This window comes from Ictidomys tridecemlineatus, chromosome 4, assembly GCF_052094955.1.
Source record: "Ictidomys tridecemlineatus isolate mIctTri1 chromosome 4, mIctTri1.hap1, whole genome shotgun sequence".
NCBI lineage: Eukaryota > Metazoa > Chordata > Mammalia > Rodentia > Sciuridae > Ictidomys > Ictidomys tridecemlineatus.
In genome coordinates, this window is record NC_135480.1 from 197,195,125 (window position 1) to 197,214,750 (window position 19,626).

Consider the following 19,626-nt stretch of genomic DNA (forward strand, 5'->3'; position numbering starts at 1 on the left):
TTTGTAATAGCAAAAAACTAGAGTCAAATAAAGTATCTATTAGTAGACACCTGTTACCATAAATTATATAAATCCATATTATGATATACTATGCAGCCTTTAAAAAGAATGAGGCCCATGCATATGTTCTGATACAGAGCGATTTCAAAAAAAAATTCTTTAAGTGAATAAAACAAGATAAAGAAACTAGTTTGTCAACATTTGTTAAACTGTAAGAGGAAGATGAAATGGACATATATGCTTGTGTAACTGGTCACTGGGAGGAGTTTTTCCTGTTGTCCTGGAACTGCTGCTGAGGCTAAACCAGAAAACAGAAGTCCATAAGGAGCCTCCATTCTACATCTAAAGAGCTGCCAAAGCCTAGAACCAGCTACCTTCCTAACAGAGCATTAGAAGACCCATTGTTCTACCAATCCTTACCTCCATCCACTCCAGTATCCCCTGACTAGTCCTCATTCCAGTCCCCTCCCCACAGACATTCCATCACCACTAATGAGTGGAAAGAAAGGCCAGGGCAGTGGGAGGAATGTCTGCCTATGAGGGAATGCAGTGTTGAGGAAGGAAACCTGTGGGTGCTTATATCCTCTTCCAGACCCCAGAGAGAGGGGCGCCAAGAGACTCCCTAGTGAAGACTGAACAGCCTGAAGCAAGAGGGGACTAGCGCCCTGCGCAGCTGCTGGGCAGCAGACTTACAGACCTGCCCTGCCTCGCTGCTGCCAACTCAAAGGAAAACACAAATGGAGGAGTTGGCATGGTGGGGCTTTGGGTGTGTGGCAGAAGGCTATAGGTGGAGAGGGGCTGAAACAGCTCCATCTCCCCTCCCAGTTCCAGATTGGAGCACTGCAAAGGGGTGTTAGCAGAGGGCTGTGCATGGACAACACAATTGGAGTCAGTTGGGAAATATAGCGGATACAGGAAGGGTCACCCATTCCTGGAGGAGATGCATTCACTGATGCTTTGCCATGTCCACCTGGTCTTGTTTCTGTGTGTGTGTGTGTGTGTGTGTGTGTGTATTTTCCTGGGGATCCAACCCAGGACCTCACACATGCCAGGCAAGTACTCTGCCACTGAGTCATATCCCCAGTCCTGTTTGTATTTTTATAATACCTTTTGTAAAAATAGATGTTATTTTATCCTGTATCTGTTTCCAGAGCCTTAACTAATTAAAGTCATTTTCAGATCTATCATGTTTATTTAAATCAAATTAATTTATCTCCTTATTATTGATTTTATAAAATTCTTGGTGAATTTTCCTTGTGTGTTTTTTGAATTTTGGTTCATAGACTTATCTTGGACTGCAGATTTTCTTCCCTCTCTCTTTCCCAGCCTCCCCCTGCAACCCCCACCACTCTCTCCTCTTCTTTTTTTTTTTTCTGTCTGTGTTTTTGGAGTTGCCACCTATACAGAACCAGATATTAAAATATTGGTGTCCCAATAGGAGACATTGAACATATAGGTGAATTAATACAGTTTGTACTCTGAACTCTATTACTATATATACACGTGCTTCCTAATCTATTTAGTTAGTTTACAATTAAAAAGCAATTTTGTATCTTTGTTTTTAGATGTTGATGGATCCTTATTTTATTCATTTATTTATATGTGGTGCTGAGATTTGAATCCAGTGCCTCCTACATGCTAGGCAAGCGCTGTACCACTAGCTACAAGCCCAGCCCATATCTATTTATTTTTATATGGAGCATTTCACAAGTTTGCATATCATCCTTGTGCATGAGCCATGCTAATCTTTTCTGGATCGTTCCAATTTTAGTATATATGCTGTTGAAGCAAGCACCATGCTAATTTAAAAACTAATGTTTTTAAATATGGTTGATTAATTCCCAGTGATGCATAATTCAATTAAGTAAAAAGAACCAAATAGCCAAAAAATACTAGTTTAAATTGATAGACCCAACCTGATCTTTTATTAAAATTGGGAGCCATCTTGCCACAAAGCGATGAAAAGATAATTTCGGCTTTACTATAAATTACTGCAAATTCTGAACCTGCTTGGAATGCCTGCCCATGTCTTGAACTCACCCATGCCTGGCTCTCTGACCAGATAGCAGCCCTCTCTGAAACTTTAGTGACACCTCATAAATATTGGCCTTCCCTGGCCAGACAATGACCCTCTCTGAGGCTCTAATGGTCCTCATAAATTCTGATGTTGGGGCCAGCAAAAAATGTAAACTACCATTAGTGTGATGCTTGTCAGAGTTCTGTTATCTGTAACCCCCCCTTTGTGTAACTTTCTGGGCTATAAAGCTGGGCTGTAGGAAAGGTGGGGGGCTGTTTTGTTCCTGCCGTTTTGGGAGGGAAAGGCAGCCTGGCCGGTCGAAATAATAAGCAAGCTTGCTTTAATTTGATTTTAATTGGAGTCAGTGGTGTTTTCTTTCGTCCTGGTCTAACAAAATGGCAGTTGGGGTACTTCCAAATTTAGCAAATTGACAAAGAAGTTAAACCAAGTGCATGGAGACGCTTTAGTTTCTGGTTGTAAAAAGGATTACTTTCAATTTATGATCTAAAGAAGAAAATAATGCCTAAGTGTAAAGATAAGTACACAATATATTCAATTGTTAAAAAAAAAAAGTTGGGCTGGGTTGTAGCTCAGTGGTAGAGTGCTTGCCTTGCATGTGTGAGGCTCTGGGTTTGATCCTCAGCACCACATAAAAATAAATAAAATAAAGATATTGTGTCCATCTACAACTAAAAAAAAAGTTGCATCTATTAAAATAGCATTCCCCTGGCCTCCAAAAATATAGTATTCTAGAGTCATAGTGTGACAATATAAAGTTATCCCATAACAAACAAATAAAAATCACATAAGAAGCATTCTTGAAGGGTTTTCAAGGAATAACCTAAAGACTGTTATCCCAGTTTTCCTCTGAACTTGGACCTGATAGCCATTTCTTTGATTGATCATCAAAAGAATTGGATGCTTTAGATTTAGAGGCCAAGTTACATCAAGTGTGTGTGTGTGTGTGTGTGTGTGTGTTTTTTTTTTTTTTGCACCTTTGAACTTAGAGTCACATTCAGTGTGGCAAAATGACCACATCACGAGGTTCTCATGGGGAAATAAAACCTTGCTAAGAAAACAGATTGCACTCTTTCTTTGTATTCTCACTCCAAGGCAGGAATGTAACTAGAAATAAGACAGATTTGTGTTTAAATTGTTTCTTTAATGTTTTGTTTGACCTTGTACATTTAGTAGAAAATGTAAAAGCATATGTGATGTGACAAAGCAGTACTCACCATCAGTGATGCTCAGAATGGCACAGAGATGGCAGGTGCTGCAAGAACTGAGACTTTACACTTTTTGCAAGCTAAGTTTAAGTTAGCTTGTCATGATGTCATGGATATAAGCAGAAGGTGTGAGACTTCTGGTTCAGAGATAAAGAATTTTATTATTCACAGCATAGGGAGAAGTATGAGCATCAGCATGCTATCATCAGTTTTACTTGTCCCCATGTCCCATGTGAATAGATGCCTGCCTGCCTGCACACATATTGGGTAGGGTTACAGAAGAACCATAAACTTAGGGAATCCAATCTTTTCTAATGGAGAGTATTTCTATCTTTGTTCTGGAGAGAAAACTATCTGTATCCTCCAAGCCTGTTTGCCTTGTTTCCAAGCTAGGGCAAAGAGCAGTCAGGCCTCTGCTCACAAGACTTGCAGAACCACAAGAGACCCATGGTCAGTTGTCTCCCTTAGGGCAGGATTTTATTGCAGTTGTAGCATATTGTCTTTGGTGATAATGAGGGAATGGTAACCTAGGAGGAAAGACTATGGTTTTGAGAGCCAGATTAACCTTAGTTCCATTTCCAATATAGCTCTTCATTAGTTTTTCGACCTTAGGCAAATCACTTAACTTCTCTGACCCTCAACTATAAAATGGGGTAGGAACTCTAGTTCCAGAGAATTGTTGTTTAGATCAACTGAGGAAGTGTAACTGCTGACATAGTATCCTGAGACACTTGCTTTACTAAGTCTAAGTCCCATTCTGCTCAGTGCGATAGTAGTAGGGAACTCCTTTTCCCCGGTCCTAGTTTCAATGAGGAAAGGTTTGTTCTGAACACCTTCCTGGTTCCTCTCCTGCTTTATGCATTCTTGGGAAGAAGAAAGACTGATCATTTGGGTAAACATGAGAATACTTGGTCATGTGTAACTCAGCATGCTGTTTCTTTTTTTACCGAGAGAGAGCTGTTCCTATAGCTCCCCCCACCGCCACCCCTTGGTGTAAGGTCTGCTTTTGTCTTTGAAGCTCAGGTCTAGGGACTAGTATTAGCACTGCCCTTCAACTACCAGATCTAAAATCCTCTTCTCTAAAACGGTTATATCAGTAATAAAGGGGATAACCTGGTCTCCCTCTGCTTATACCTCTTTTGTTGCTCAACCTGTTCAGAACTAAAGCTACAAAGGAATGCCATTTATTCAAAGTCCTGTAGAGACCCCCAAACAGGCATCCTGAACGAACGACCCTGGTGGGAAAGGTCTTGTGTTCTACTGCTCCTCCCATTCCTCATCTTGGTGGCTTCAGGGATTAACTCCAGCTTCCCTGAGCCTTCAAGCTGCTCTAATGCCTGCCCTCACTTAAGCAAAGGAGTCGAGTGTGGCAGAAATGGCTAATGGTTTCTCAGTACCCATTCATGTCTTCCTCCATTAGTAATAATCCTCCCAGAATACAGACTAACTTTCCCAGCATCCCTTGTAGCTGGGTGTGGCCAGGTGAGTCAGCAATGGGATGTGAACAGAATCAATGTGCATAACTTCTGGGTCATACACTTAAAGGCATGCACGTGGCATCCAATTATTTTTTCTCCCTTTTCCTGGTGGTAGAGACACTAAGTACTGTGAGATGGAAGCATGTCTTGGGGGGTGCCTTCAAGCTGCCATATCAACTGTGGACAACATGTAGGAGAGGAGTAAATTTCTATCTCATGAAAGCTGCTATCATTTGGGGGTTTCCTGGCTACAATGTCTGAACCCAGCCTCATCAACAGGTAGACCCTGTCTCCGAAATGAAAAATAAAAAGGCTGGGGTTGAGGGGAAGGTGTAGCTCAGAGACAAAGAACTCCTGGGTTCAATCCTCAGTAACAAAAAAGAAAAAACGGGCAAATAAAAGAAAGGGAAAGGGGAGGGAACAGAAAGAAATAGCAGCGCAAGAGAGTATAACAGAGCCTAGAAATATAACAGGAAACCAAACTGACAAGTCAGAAATTACCGAACGCTATAATTGGATGTGAGCCCAGCCTCGCCTCTTAGTAGCTGTGAGGCTTTGGATGAGTTCCTTAAGGAAAGTCTCTAATTCTTCATTTCCTTGTCTGTAAAATGAGGAAGTAGAAGTATCAAATTCCTAAGGTAATTATTAAGATAAAATGAGGCAAAACATGAAAAACTCTTAGCATGGTGCTTGGTAGGGAATAAACACCCAGGAAGCAGAAGTGGCTATTATTATTTCTGAGACAGTCAATAGCGTCTGAAGCAGTTTCTCCATATAATTTGGGAAAGAAGAAACCTTTATCTGATATCATGTATTTGAACAGAGACCAGAAGCATTTCCAAAGAGTAAGATGAATAATTAGAGAAGAGGGAAAGAATGGGAAATAGGCCTCTGCAGGCTTCACTGGTCTGGAAGGTTGGCTAGCATCCAAGACAATCTGGGCTGGGTCTTCCTTTTCCTCTATCCCCTGTACCACCCCAAACACGCACATGCACACACACACAACCGTGGACAGTCATGATGGATTCAGAGTCTGACATCACAACTCCCCGTGGTCAGAAGCGAATGTTGCCTTTACAGATAGAGATTACTTAGGCTGGGCTAGGTTTTGGTATGTAACAAAAGACTCCCAAATTTCAGTTAACAACCACCACAAAGGTGTGTTTCTTGCTCACCTCTACATCCGTAATATGCCAACTACTTCCCTGTGCTACATCATCTTCCCTCCAGCACCCAGGCTGTTGGAGCGTTCTCTCCTCCTTCTCCCTCACCCCACCTTTGTCTCTCTCTCTCTCTCTGAACATTGCCATATTTCATAGCAAGGAGAAAAGAGACCTGGTGAACAACCTACTCAGTCTTCAAGCTTCTGCTCCAAAGTAACCCAAATCACTTGTCAAACTTCAGTCTTCTGGCCTTAAATTGATAGTATTTGGGTGTATAATTCTCCTAGATAGAGGTGAATAGACGGACAGTAGGCCAGTTTCCCACTGTGTATTTTCTTCCTATCCAAACACACCCAAGAGCCAGAGAGACAGACAGCAGATGAGAGCGGCCCTCTATAAAATGTGGGGTAGCAGTTCCCGTCCTGTGAACCTTACCGAGAAGGGGTAGGAATTCAAATGAGACCACAGATAGAAATGCGGTTTGTAAACTGTGAAGTCCCATGATCCCATAAGGGAGTTTCCTTACCAGTATGAGTATATCAGGAGGGACACTAGTGCTTTTTATAAAAGACCCCACTCTCTCTCTGCACACAGGAGTGGTTTGTTGGTTTAATTAGTGTATAATCAGCCACCTTGTTAAGTATTTTACTCAGATTTCAGAGTTACACTATGGGGTAGGGAATGTTATTAACTACTCATATCTATGGATGAATGAAATGTTGTCTGTACTTACGATGGGAAATTATTCCACCTTCAAAATTAAGTAGATTCTGATACATGCTACAGCAGGGATGAGCTTTGAAGACATTATGCTAGTGAAATAAACCAGTTGGAGCTGGGTATGGTGGCACATGCCGCCTGTAATCCCAATGGCTCAGGAGGCTGAGTTCAGAGCCACCCTCAGCAAAGGCAAGGTGCTAAGCAACTCGGTGAGACTCTGTCACTAAATAAAACACAAAATATGGCTGAGGATGGGACTCAGTGGTTGAGTGCCCTTGAGTTCAATCCCCAGTGCCTGAGAGAGAGAGAGAGAGAGAGAGAGAGAGAGAGATTGATCCTGATACATGCTACAGCAGGGATGAAATTTGAAGACGTTGAAATAAGACAGTTGAAAAGACAAATATTGTGTGATCCGTTTAAAATGCTTGAATACATATTAGTCTGGTGATCTGAAGATGGTTTCTGCTCATCTATCAACCTCTGAATCCTTAGGCTGATGTGGTTGGTCTTCATTATCTAATCAATAAATAGAACTGAAAGTCCCCTACGTTATAGGTTCCTCATGATATCATATCTCTATTTGCTTAATGCAATTATTGGGAGATTAATTAATAGTGCACAAGTAGATTTACAGATTTCTCAGGAATTTGAAAGTAACCACGCTGAAAAAAAAAAAAAAGACAGGTTTAGAGAGTACCAGTTCTGGGAAAGTATGAGGATTTCTGAATAATATCTTATGTCCTTTTCCTTCCTCTACGTCTCCTTTCAACTTTTTTTTTTTTTTTCTCCTATCCTATCTCAGGGTCACTGGTTCCAAAAACTACTGTTTACACTGTCCTTGTCTAATCTGGTGTCAAACGGAAAACCTAATGAGCAGAGCATTTCCAACATGCTCCACAAGAGGGTGCAGCAGGTCTACACCAGGGCAGCTCTAAAGCCAGACGGCCTCGCCTTTGCCTGGCTGTTGGTGCCCTTCGTGTTGCTCACCCACCTGGCTTGGCAGCAGACTTTCCTCAACCTCCTTGTTACTTCCTCACTTTTCACAGCCTAGGAGGAAGTGAAACAGCACTGAAGTCAGGTGGACTTGGATTAAAATCCGCCTCTGCTGTTGGCTGAGATCTTGGCAAATTAGCCAGCATTCTGAGCTGCTGCAATAAATAGGTGACTTACCTTCAAGGCTGGGGAATCACAAAATTATAGATTCTTGGCACAAGAAGGGGACTTCGAGATCAGCCAATAGAGCCCCTACATTCCATGGGTGAAGACACAGAGGCCCAGGCTGGACCAGAGCCTATATCTCTCAGCATTTGACTGTCGTTCTCTCAGCCACCTCCGGGGCCTTCTCTCCAAAATGCATGAAGCACAAAGAGCATTCATTAGTGAATGAATGGGTGAATGCAAAGACGAAGAGCTCTTTTAACCAACAAGTTCATCATCACACAGCTTCAGCAGTTACTAACTTGGGCAAGTTACCTGACCTCTCAGTTTCCTCATCTTAATGGTAGGGGGGAACGATATGGAGATTAAAAATATAGCCACCTCATAGGGTATGGTAAGAATTCAGTTTGCACATGCCAAGCTCAGTACCTGGCACCTTGTAAACATCAAATAAGCATTAGTGTTTTTTTGTTTGTTTGTTTGTTTTTTGGCTTTTGTATTCCTGAGGATCAAACCCAGGGCCTCATACAGGCTTGCCAAATACCCTCCCGCTGAGCTATACCCCTAGTCTTAAATATTATTTCTTAAAATCTAAGTCTCCTAAGCTTTCCAAGCCTCGGTGTTCTTATCTATAAAGAGGAGATTATTCACAGGGTGATGGGGAGGATTAAGTGCCACAATACATAAACTCTCAGCACAGAACCTGCTTCATGGTGATGATACAAAATATAATAGATAATAACAAATACTAGCTTATTCCCTTTCAGGAGGTAAGGGGTGACTATTTCTAAAACCAAAGAGGAGTAAGACTGAAGTCTTACCAATTCCAAAGACCTATCAGATATCATTCCCAAGAGCACATCACTATTCTATGTCTCACATTCCTACAGAGCTCCTGTCCAAGGTCTTGTCACCAGCTCTGTTTTGAGCCCTTTTAAGACCACTCTGAGATGGTACCGGTGTTGTGAATCAGGATCTGGGTTCTACTCCCCTGGTGTTGACGATTGAACACCCAAGAAATGCAGAGGCAAGATCATAATATTTTATTTAAAGGATACAACAGAGAGAGAAGGGCTCCTTGCAGAAGAGGAGGTCTAAAGCTGGTGCCCGAGGGAGTAGGAGTGTCCTGCCCCTTTTATCCTTTCTTCTCATGCCCCCTCTTCCTCTTATCCTGCCTAGTGACCAGTCACCAATAGCCAGAAGAGGAGATGCCCAGAAAGGCAGGAAGGGAGCCACCCACGGGATACTCATTAACAGCTCCTTGTTGGGCTGGGCATGATGGCACATGCCTATAATCCCAGCAGCTCTGGAGGCTGAGACAGGAGGATGGAGAGTTCAGTGCCAGCCTCAGCAATGGGGAGGCGCTAAGCAACTCAGTGAGACCCTGTCTCTAAATAAAATACAAAATAGGGCTGGGGATGTAGCTCAGTGGTCGAGTGCCCCTGGGTTCAACCTCTGGTACTGCCCCGCCACCACCCGCAAAGAAAACAACTCCTTGTTGGGAGGAATAATTCTCTGGAGGTAGATAACCTTGGCAACAAGCCAGGAGGAGGGGAAAGTGACCTGAAGGTATTAGCATTTTATTTCCTTTTGAACCAGCCCCCTTCTTCCTGACACAGTCATTCATTATCTGTGATGACTGTCCTTTTGCCCCGTCTCACTTTAGCTTGCACAGGATAGATATCAAACATGGCTAACAGGGGGTTGGAAAAAATCATTCACTGCATTGATTAGAATAGCAAGGTGGTGGCTACCCCATAAGCAGAGTAGCCAGACAGCAAAGTGACCATGCCACAGACAGAGTGGCAAGGAAGCCAAGGGTGAACAATGTCTATATAGTTATGAATCAGGGATTTACTTCTTTATGGCAATATTTATGATAATGTTGTAATCTCTTGGGGTGCCATTTTCACACTTAAATGTGTCTAAGAATGTGTTAAGCCTGCCCCCCCTCCCCCAGGCCCATCTTTTAACACGGAAATGCATTTAGATGAGGGTCCTGGTTACTTCAGGTCAGAACTGCTTACCCCATTTTTGACAAACAGGAAGCCCTTTTTTTTTTTTTTTTAGTTTTTTTTTCCTTAAGCAAAAAGGATGCTTGTTTTAAAAAATTGTTTCCGACTTCAGCTTTAACTCTATATTCTCGTCCCTGCCATTTTTTTAAAATATAGGACATGTAGTGCCTTTCTGTTGACTGTCACCGACTTGTAGTCCTGTGCTTGCTCCTGCCTCAGCCTCACCAGCCAACTCAGGGATAAAACCATGGTGATTCTTCTGTTCTCACATGCTACAGCTATTGCAGTAGGTGAATTTCATCTTTTGTCCCTGGACCTTTGCTACTGCATTTGCACCTCCAGAGGCAGGAGCAGTGTCTCTGGTGACCACTCACCCCAAGGCATGTCCTCAGGCTCCATACCACCTGCTTCTGCATTTTGCAGTCCTTTTCCCAGTTTTCCTGATATTATATCTCAATTTAATATAGGGCTTCTCTCCCTAGGCTAGATGCTCCTAGGAGACAGGAACTTGACCTTGGCTTTGTATTAGTTTGCCAGGTGTGTTCATCAGCTGTCCATCACTGTAACAAAATACCTGACTTGATTATTTTAGGTCGCAGTTTGGGAGGTTCCAGCTCATAGTTGATTGGCCCTGTTGCTTTGGGCCAGTGAGGAGGCAGCACATCATCATGGGAGCACATGGTGGGAACACATGGTGGGAATACATGGTGGGAGCACATGGTGGGAGCACGTTCAGGAACAAAACTACTCTCCTCACCCAGAAAGCAAAGAGAAGTAGGAAGCAGGGGAGGTGTCCCACAATGCTCTTCAAGGGCATGCCCCCAATGACCTAAAGACCTCCTTTAGCCCCCTCCCACCCCACCCCCACCCCACTTAAAGGATATACCACTTCCCAAAAGGACCAAGCTGGGAATGAAACCTTTAGCACTGGGCCTTTGGGATTCAAGATCCAAAACTGTAGCACTAGGGGCTGCCAGAACAAAAGATCACAGAATGGCTGGCTTAACCAATAGAAAAGGATTCTCTCACAATCTTGGAGGCTGTACAAGTTCAAGATCAAGGTGTTTGAAGGGCTGGTTTCTTCCTTGGCTCATGGATGGCTCTTCTTCCGGTGTCTTCACATGACCTCCTTTGTGTGGGTCTTGGTCCTAAGCTCCACTTCTTATTAGGACACCAGTTGTATTAGATTAGAGTCTACCCTATGACCTCATCTTAACTTAATTACCTCTTTAAAGACCCCGTCGAGGTACTGGGTGTTTAGGCTTCAGTTCAACTTGGAATGAAGGAAGGGACACAATTTGACCTTTAAGTCCTTTTTAAATTTTTAATAACTCAAAGAAATTTAGGGCTGGGAATGTGGCTTAGTGGTAGAGTGCTTGCCTCGCATGCTTGAGGCCCTGGGTTCAATCCGCAACACCACAAACATAAAAAAGAATTTAGAAATGTATTATTATCATTATAACATTAAACAAAGCAGGTAAAGCACAGTCCTCCCTTCCCCACCTTGACCCCCCTCCCCATCCTACACTGCCAGCTCTATTTCTAAGCCTTTACACCTATGAGTGCACCCACCCAAAAGATATAGCTTTGGTGTGTTTTTGCTTTTACAAGCATATGATCATATTATGTGCAGTATTTTGCAAATCCTAATCTTATTTACTTTCCTTGTGTCCACCCCACCCCTTTCCCTGACCTAAAGTTTATCTATGACTAAGCCTGTTCAGAAGAATCATTGAAATATTGAAAAGAGTGCAGGCAGGGAGAATAGGTCTGCTATGAATTTTCTGTACTTGCCTAATATTGTAGTGTCTCCTTTTCCTTGTATGCAAAATAGAGAACAATAATTACAATCATCTCCTAGGGGCCCCAAGTTACCTGGCATTTAGATGTTACCTTTCACTTTAATATTTAACCAGTATCATGCAAGCATCCATCCTGCATGGTCCCCTGTCACGTCCATAGCCTGGTTGTGCCAGGGCAGTGGGGTAGGTTTCGAGAAAGCCAAAGACAGTGCCCAGAGACAGCAGGGGAGACTGTGATTTACCGGGAAAAGCTTACAAGAGATCAGTGACCACTGCAGGAAGAGTTCAGTGATGACAGGCTGACAGATGACACTGTGGTCCCTCAAGAGAAGCAGTGCCTTCTCTCCCTCTCAGTATTTTGTCCAGCAGTGGCAGGTGGATGAGAGACACATGTCCTTTTCCACAGTGCCCTCACATCTGCACCTGTCCCTACTCTGAGAGGGGTTCTATGTGTTAGGCTGCAGAAGCAGTGACATCGTCTGCATGACCAGCATCCCAAGAAGCTACTGTCCTGGCGTCCGTGAGTGGAAGTAGCTTTTCAGCAGAAAACACTGACGTTTCCTGCTTCCCAGTGTGCATAAGAGGAAGCCAGGGTCTTTCAAGAGAACATGATCTGGACTTTCTGGCCCAGCCGTGCTTTCATTGTTCCCTTAGCTTGGCTAGGTTTTAGGGAACAGAAAAAAGGACATTCAGGGACATGGTATTTTACTGTCCCTTTTTCTTTAGGGACAATATACCTCCAAAACTCTGATATCTTCATTCAGTTTTACTTCTCTTTCTTCTTCTTTCCCCAGTGCAGGGAATATCCCCAGGGCCTCACGCATGCGTGGCAAGCGCTTCGCCCCCAGTCCCAGTTTCAGTTCTTGAATGTTTCTGAGAATCCCAGGTAATGCTTCCACATTCCACAAATCCCCTGGTGGAGCGGACTCCTTGATTGTGCGGTTCTGCTGGTTCCTGCCTACTGCTTCCTCTGCGGCTCCCATACATGCAACTACCCAGACTCATTTCCCCAAAGCACATCTAATAGTTGGAGGCTCCAGTTAAGGAATTTTACTAAAGCCTTTGTGATTCTTACCATGCTCACCTCTCATAGAATAGAGCTCAGGTGAATCACTTCACGAGTCCCGTATCCCTGCATCTGCCAGAACCCTAGATGGTAATTTCTGTTAACATATTTATTTTGCAGGTGAGGGCTCAGAGGCTCAAAGAGGTCAAGAAACTTTCCCAAAGTCTCTTTGCCAAAGAGTGATGAGCTAGGATATGAGAAAATTAAACCATAAGTAGGAAAAAGCAAAAGGAATGACAAGGAGCTTCAATCTAAAAACTTTGTGCTAAAGTTCTGCGTACCTTTCTCCTCAAGCCAGTTCTCTTCTGGGACTATCACTCTGAAAATCAGTTCTTTTCTGAAGGCTGTCACTCCCAAATTTCTGGAAAACCTATAAATCTTCACTCTCAATCTTAGAGTTACTGAAAATTCACCCGCTTATGAAAATCGCATTGTGCACAGTTAGCCTACATAATAGATTAAGCAAAGAGAAAAATGATTTTTTTAAGAAACCTGTAATCTAGGGTACTTTCCAAAGTTGTCTACTAATCAGATAATGGAGACCACATCAGCCTAAGGATCTGAGAACTCCCAAACCACCATGAAACTGTTTTGTGATCAGTATAACAATAGCTTCCCCACGAAACTTCCCACGCCCACACCTCACCAACTCCCCTTTAAAAGAAAAGTCTACACAAGGGAAGGTGCCAGGAGCAAATTGTGCTAAGTGCATATGTGAATATGTCACAATGCCCCCCACGAGTATGCACAATTACAATGCACTAAGAAAAACCTAAAAAGAATGCAAAAGATGAAGAAAAAAGAGTCTGCACACCCCCAAAGTTCCTCTCACTTTGAAGACAGCCTGCATTTCCCCCTGAATGTGTCTCCACTTTCCTAAATAAACCTGTCTGTATCTCTAACAGGCACATCCTTAAATTCATTTCTGTGACATTTGTCAAGAGCCCCACTTGTCCTGAGTTGAGGTCTCTCATTCCCAGGAGCTCCTGTCTAAACCTTTTTCCAAAGTCTGGCTATTATCAGTGGTAGAACCTCAGCTAATTTTAGCTGTTTTGCACAAAGGTCTTGAGTAACTAATCCACTAGGGCAGTGGTCACTTCATCTTCAATTGTCTTTTGTTCTTCTGATTAAATCAAGGAAAGCCTCGAATTGTTTCTAATAGGCCTTTAAAGGTTCTCTAATACCTGCCCAGCCTCCCTTTCCAACAAAGAACAGGCAACAAGATCTCACTAGAATTTAATCACATCATTTTGTTCTCTTTGTATCTATTTTTATGGAAATGATGCTGATTTCTATCAGAAGTTAGATTTTTTTTAATTAAAAAAATGGACAAAGTCACATAATTGTTCTCTTAAAATAAATCTATTAAAAAGGAATAGATGTGCAGAAAAATACTAAGCAAACAAAAGTACGGGCCCTTAATTGAAATGGCAAAAATTGTGAGATTTGGGACAACGAGGCTGGAGGACACCATGTTTAATAAAGAGAAACTTAAAACTGAATGCCAGAATCATCTCCGTCCTCTCCAGTGCTCAGAGGCTGCTCCTCTCCTCCATTCTTGGCAGGGATCCCAAGAAGAGGTCCCATGGTCCAGCCAAGCTCCAGCCCCAAGAAAAGCCAGTTCACGTGGGTGAGGAAAGCTCAGCCTTTCCATTCTGCAGCTTTCTTGTTGGATACTTCTCCATTTCAAGGGGGTTTCCATCTTCCTCTGCATAACAACGTTCTCTGACTGTATTTTTCCCCAAACCACAACAGAAAAAGAGCAGCCTGTTTTCTTTTCAAATGCAATTAAATGGCAGGCCGCTTTGCAAGGGCAGTTTATTATTAAAGACCTGGTAGAGCATTAGGACCTCAGAGTGTCCCCCTTCCCAGTCCAGCCCCCTAATCCTACCATTCCTCCTGATCTAAGTGAAAACTCTAAATCCCAGACCTGACTTGGGCTCTTCTGCATTCCACAGGCCCTGTTTCTCTAGCCAATCTCCTTGGCATGACCTTCCAGGCCGTTCACAATCAGCCTAGTAAGGTGAAATATAAAAGCATTGGCCTGAGTTGAGGTCAGGGTTCTAGTGCTGCAGTGACACTCAGTTTGCTATATGCTGTCTCTGGGTTCCCTTCCCTCTTCAGGCCTCAGTTTCCCCTCCATAGAAAGAAGGGATGAGATTAGAAGACATTCAGTGGGCTGTCACATGAGTCTGAATTTACCAGATCCAGATTGAAGAGAATGAAAGAGGCCAAGCTGAGGCCTAAGTCTCAGACCTGACTCGCCTAGCCTGGCCACTAAGAGGACTTTAATCCTTTGCCATTTTCAATAGTCTTTTTTATGCCTGAGTGCTCTATATCAGGAAAACCAGGTCTGCTGGTACTGAACCTGGCCTGCCCCCTTCCGGAAGGGACTCCTTACATCAATAACCAAGCCCTACAGTGAAGAGGCCACTCACATTTGACCCCAGACACTGTCTCCTTCCATCCCAGTGACCACTTGCAACAAGAGAACTTCCTGGGTTGTCTTTTTAAAAAGAAGATAGATTTGTGTGATCATTGTCTATTTGTTTTAAGTTGCCATAAAGCAAGGGCCCAGCATAAAAATGTTTAGAGAGAGGCTGGGGGTGTAGCTCAGCAGTAGAGTTTAGCATGTGTCAGGCCTTAAGCTTAATTCCCAGGGCCAAATAAATGAATGTATGAACAATATGAAATGTGTAAAGAAGAGAATAAAAGTAAAATGGAATATTATCCATCCACCCCACCCAAGAGATCCTTCATAAACACTTTTATACTCATCCTTTCAGGCATTCTCTAAGAAATAGAAAGGCTCACATCTATCTTATAATGAAGACAGGATTATTCTGCAAATAGTATTATAATTATACTTTTTCAAAGGTAAAATTACAATGTGTACAAATATAAAATGATCACTTGTCAAAGATTTTCTTCAACTCATTGTTTAATGAAGTAACCAGTAGTATATCAAAAGCAGTGCAAAGGAGAATCTGATCTATCACAGATGTATATAAAAGAATCAAGAGTGCAGGAATAAATGTGGTAATAGATGCAAAGTGAGTTATTATCTATAGGGCAATAACATGTCATATTTGGAATCATCTAAGTTGTACATTTACTGGAAAAAATCAATTTGAGTTCTAATGTGGATAAGAATAATTTGCATTGATATCACTTTTCTATAGCCCCTAGAATTGCAAAATAACCTAGAAGGCCCCTATAGAACCAGGTAACCCCTAAAGAATCTAAACAACATCCAACCTGCCATTGAAAGGACACACTCAATAGATTTCTATAATTTTCATGGGATTGTATAACATGGTTATAATACCTAACATTTTGGGTGTGCTTACTATGTGCCAGACATGATGGTAAATTCTTACTACGAATATCGTTTCTCTTCACAATGAGCCTGAGACATAGATCCTCTCATGGTTCCATTTCTACTGATGACCCAACTCATGTGATGGAGAGGTCATGTAATTTGCCCAACGTTGCAGAGATAGGAAGTGGGAAAGCCAGAATTTGAGCTCTAACTACTTTCTAGCACCATTGTTTATTTATCCAGCTTGCAGTTGTTGGGTATGTGGGTTGTTTCCATTTTTTTCCCTATGATGAATAGTGCTTCAATGTGTATCTTTAAATCATCCTCTGCTTCTCAAGAATATACGCATTTTTATATTCCACAGATATGATTGAATTGCTCTCTAAAAAGTTGCATCAATTTAACACTTCCACTAGCAGTCAGCTTTGAGTTTTTTTAAAAAGAGTTTCCTTGTATCTTTGTTAACAATGAATAATAACAATCTTTTCAATGCTTGCTGGTCCCATAGGTGGAAAAATGCTATCTCAGCATTATTTTAATGTATATTTCTTTTTCTTCTTTTTTAAAATATTTTTTTTAGTTGCCAGTGGACCTTTATTTTATTTATTTATATGTGGTGCTGAGAATTGAACCCAGTTTCCTCGAATATGTTACGCAAGTGCTCTACCACTGAGCTACAACCCCAATCCTGTATGTGTGTGTGTGTGTGTGTGTGTGTGTGTGTGTGTATTTTTTTTTTTTGACACAAAAATTCTTCAGGACTTTTCTGGAAGGGTAATTGTCAGTGCCAAAGATTACTTTGTTCTCCCTCCTCTCCCTCAATGATAGAGTTGTACACTCAAAGTAAGATGCAAATAGGAAATGGGACCTGTCCAAAGCCATCCAGCATGTCTGGGGTAGAACTGGACCCTGACCACGGGGTTCTGACTTCTTTCTGGGAAAGACAGAGCCTTTTCTGTGGGCTCCTCTGCCACCACTGCTTCTTGCAGACTGAGTGCCAGTGAGGTGACTGGGGAGCCATCAATAGTAAAGGCTCCTTTAAGTAAAGCAGTTCAATGGTGATGATATTGATGAAAGATGCCTTTGAACAACTATTGTTTCACAGGCATTATTTTTCCTAATCCTAAAATTATTTGGCAGTTGGTGAAGGCAAAAATGATTATTTATTTATTTATTTGTTTGTTTGTTTGTTTGTTTGTTTATTTATTTATTTTTGGTACTGGGGATTGAACTCTGGGGCCCTTAACCACTGAGCCACATCCCTAGCCCCCCACACTTTTTTTTAAAAAATTTTATTTAGAGACAGGGCCTTGCTAAGTTGCTGAAACTGGCTTGAATTTGCCATTCTACTGCCTCAGCCTCCAGAGCCACCCGGATTACAGGTGTACAAACCTCTGCACCTGGCTCACAAATGATTTCTGATATGTGCTTGAAAAGTAAAATTTTGGATACATTTTTCCTTTTTTTTTTTTAAAGCCCATTTGTAGTAGATTTGGGGGGGTTCACTGCTTAGATATTTTAAAGCATTTAATATTCCAATGTGTTAAAGTTTTCTCGTTTTTTTTTTTTTTAATAAATTGCAGAAGCTACAGAACTAAGTTTTCTCATGGTCTGTTTATTCATTCATTCATTCAAGCGTTTGATCCATTGGTGATGAGGTACATGTTGGGTGCTTAGTTTTAGTTTTTTTCTATGGTCTAGTTAACCCTTCCAGACTTGGCCTTCATCTGACTGTTTAGCTGTTTCCTTTATTTTGTTCTTTAAGGAAAGTGTTTCCCTGAGTTCTGAAAGCCGCTCCAGCAAGTTCATTGAACCTGAGGAGCAGGTAGTGGAATCCCCGATTCATAGCTGGTTGGTGAGAAGAACAGGTGACCAACCCATTGCTCTTGATTGGGGTCTGAAGTGGGACGGTCTTGTGGGACTAGCCCTCACCCTGTGGGATCTGATACTATCTCCAGGTCGGTGATGTCAGAAGTGAACAACGCGACCCTCAGTTGGTGCTTGGTGGGGAAGAGCCTGGTGTGGGAGGCGCCCCACGCACCCACACCTGATGTGTTGTGTTGCATGGTGTGTGAGAGAGGGAAATACACTTTAGTTTTTGGTGTTTCTTTCTCTCTCTTTAATACCTGAACAAATCAAAGGAGGATGAGTGTGCCGGAGCCTGAGCAAGACAGTTGCCTCTTGGGCTCAGCATCCCCGGCTCAGGAATTCTGGCTCCAGCATCCCAAAGAAGGTTCATTTCACTTTGATTCTGGACATTCTAGGACCAGGAACTCACCCCTTCTGAGGTGACCTGGTCTATATGGGGGTTGATCAGTGCACCCAGAAATGCAGATGCAACCTGCTGGCTACTGTACCTCTACGGTCAGGAAATAAACTACCAGCCTAAGTTCTTGACCTGAGCTCTGATGCAATCAGTCAACTCTCCTTTGCCAAGTCCCACCTTCCCTTCTCTGTCACTTATCCTTTGTTGTAATACTCTCCACTATCCAGGAGCTCCCTGTGAGAAAGGAAGGTGCCTGCTTCTCCCCCAGTCCCAATCGGGTAGCACAGCCCCTGTGCATATGAGATGCTGCTCAGGGTAGGTTTGTTGAATGAATAATAAATGATGTTTGTAAAGGTTTATTCATTTGATCTTAAGTAACACTATCCCCCAATAATAACTATGTTTTACTGAGCGTCTACGGTGTGCCTAACAGATTGCTTATGTTATCTCATTGACTTGCCTTTTGTAGATTGACATTGTTTTTCTTCATTTCCCCCTCAGCTCTTTGTTTTGGAGAAATTCAGATAAACAAGTTGAAAGAATACTACAGTAAACAACCCTGCAATCTTCCTCTATATTCTCTGATTTTGCAACAGTTGCTCTAATCTCTGTGTGTGTGCATACACACATAAACATGCTCACTTTTTTTTTCCTGAACAATTTGAAAGTTGCTGATATGACTTTTCACCCCTAAGTTAGCACATCTTTCCCGAGAAAAAGGACATTTTCCTACATCATCATGGCTGTCACAATCAATAAATGTAAGATATAATAGTATCTAAAGATAACCCAGGTTTGAATTTCTCCAGTTGGCCTGATTAGGTCCTTTGATCACTTCTTGATTTTCCTCCAGCAGCCTCTAGAGCATTCCATATCCCTTTGTCTCCGTTAACTTGGAATCATTACCTCCATGTTTCATGGTAAAATTTTAGGTTCATTTAACATCTCTTCATTATTAGATCAGGTTATCCATTTTTTGGTAAAAATGCTGTTCAGGTGATGCTGCATCTTTCTGGAGAGTCATATCAGAAAGCAAATGGGATCCACCTGTCCCATTATTGGGGATGATAAATTTGATCAGTCAGTCAAAGTGGTGTCCAAGCATGTCTTTACTGTGAAGGCACCCTCTCATCTTGCTTGTCAATAAGGCATTTATGGAGAGACACTTTGAGATCATATGGATATTCTGTTCCCAAATAACTTCTCACCCAGTGACCTTAGCATCCACTGACAACCTTACCTGAGTCAGTTACCACCATGGTGTTGCCAAATGATCCCACCATCCGTCCTTCCTCCCTACCTTCCTTTTTTTCCTTCTTTCCGTTTGCCTTTCTTTTCTTCTCTCCCCCACCTCCCTCCTCCCTCCCTCCCTCTCTTTCCTGATAGACTATCA

At 42.3% G+C, this 19,626-nt stretch overlaps 1 non-coding gene across 1 annotated transcript; it reads right to left on the reverse strand.

Annotated features, from left to right (window-relative positions):
- Nucleotides 1-1,688: 1,688 nt before the first annotated feature.
- Nucleotides 1,689-1,795, reverse strand: LOC120890081 (U6 spliceosomal RNA). Its single transcript, XR_005734341.1, has one exon. It is a non-coding gene; the product is annotated as a U6 spliceosomal RNA (small nuclear RNA).
- Between the last annotated feature and the right edge of the window lie 17,831 nt (nucleotides 1,796-19,626).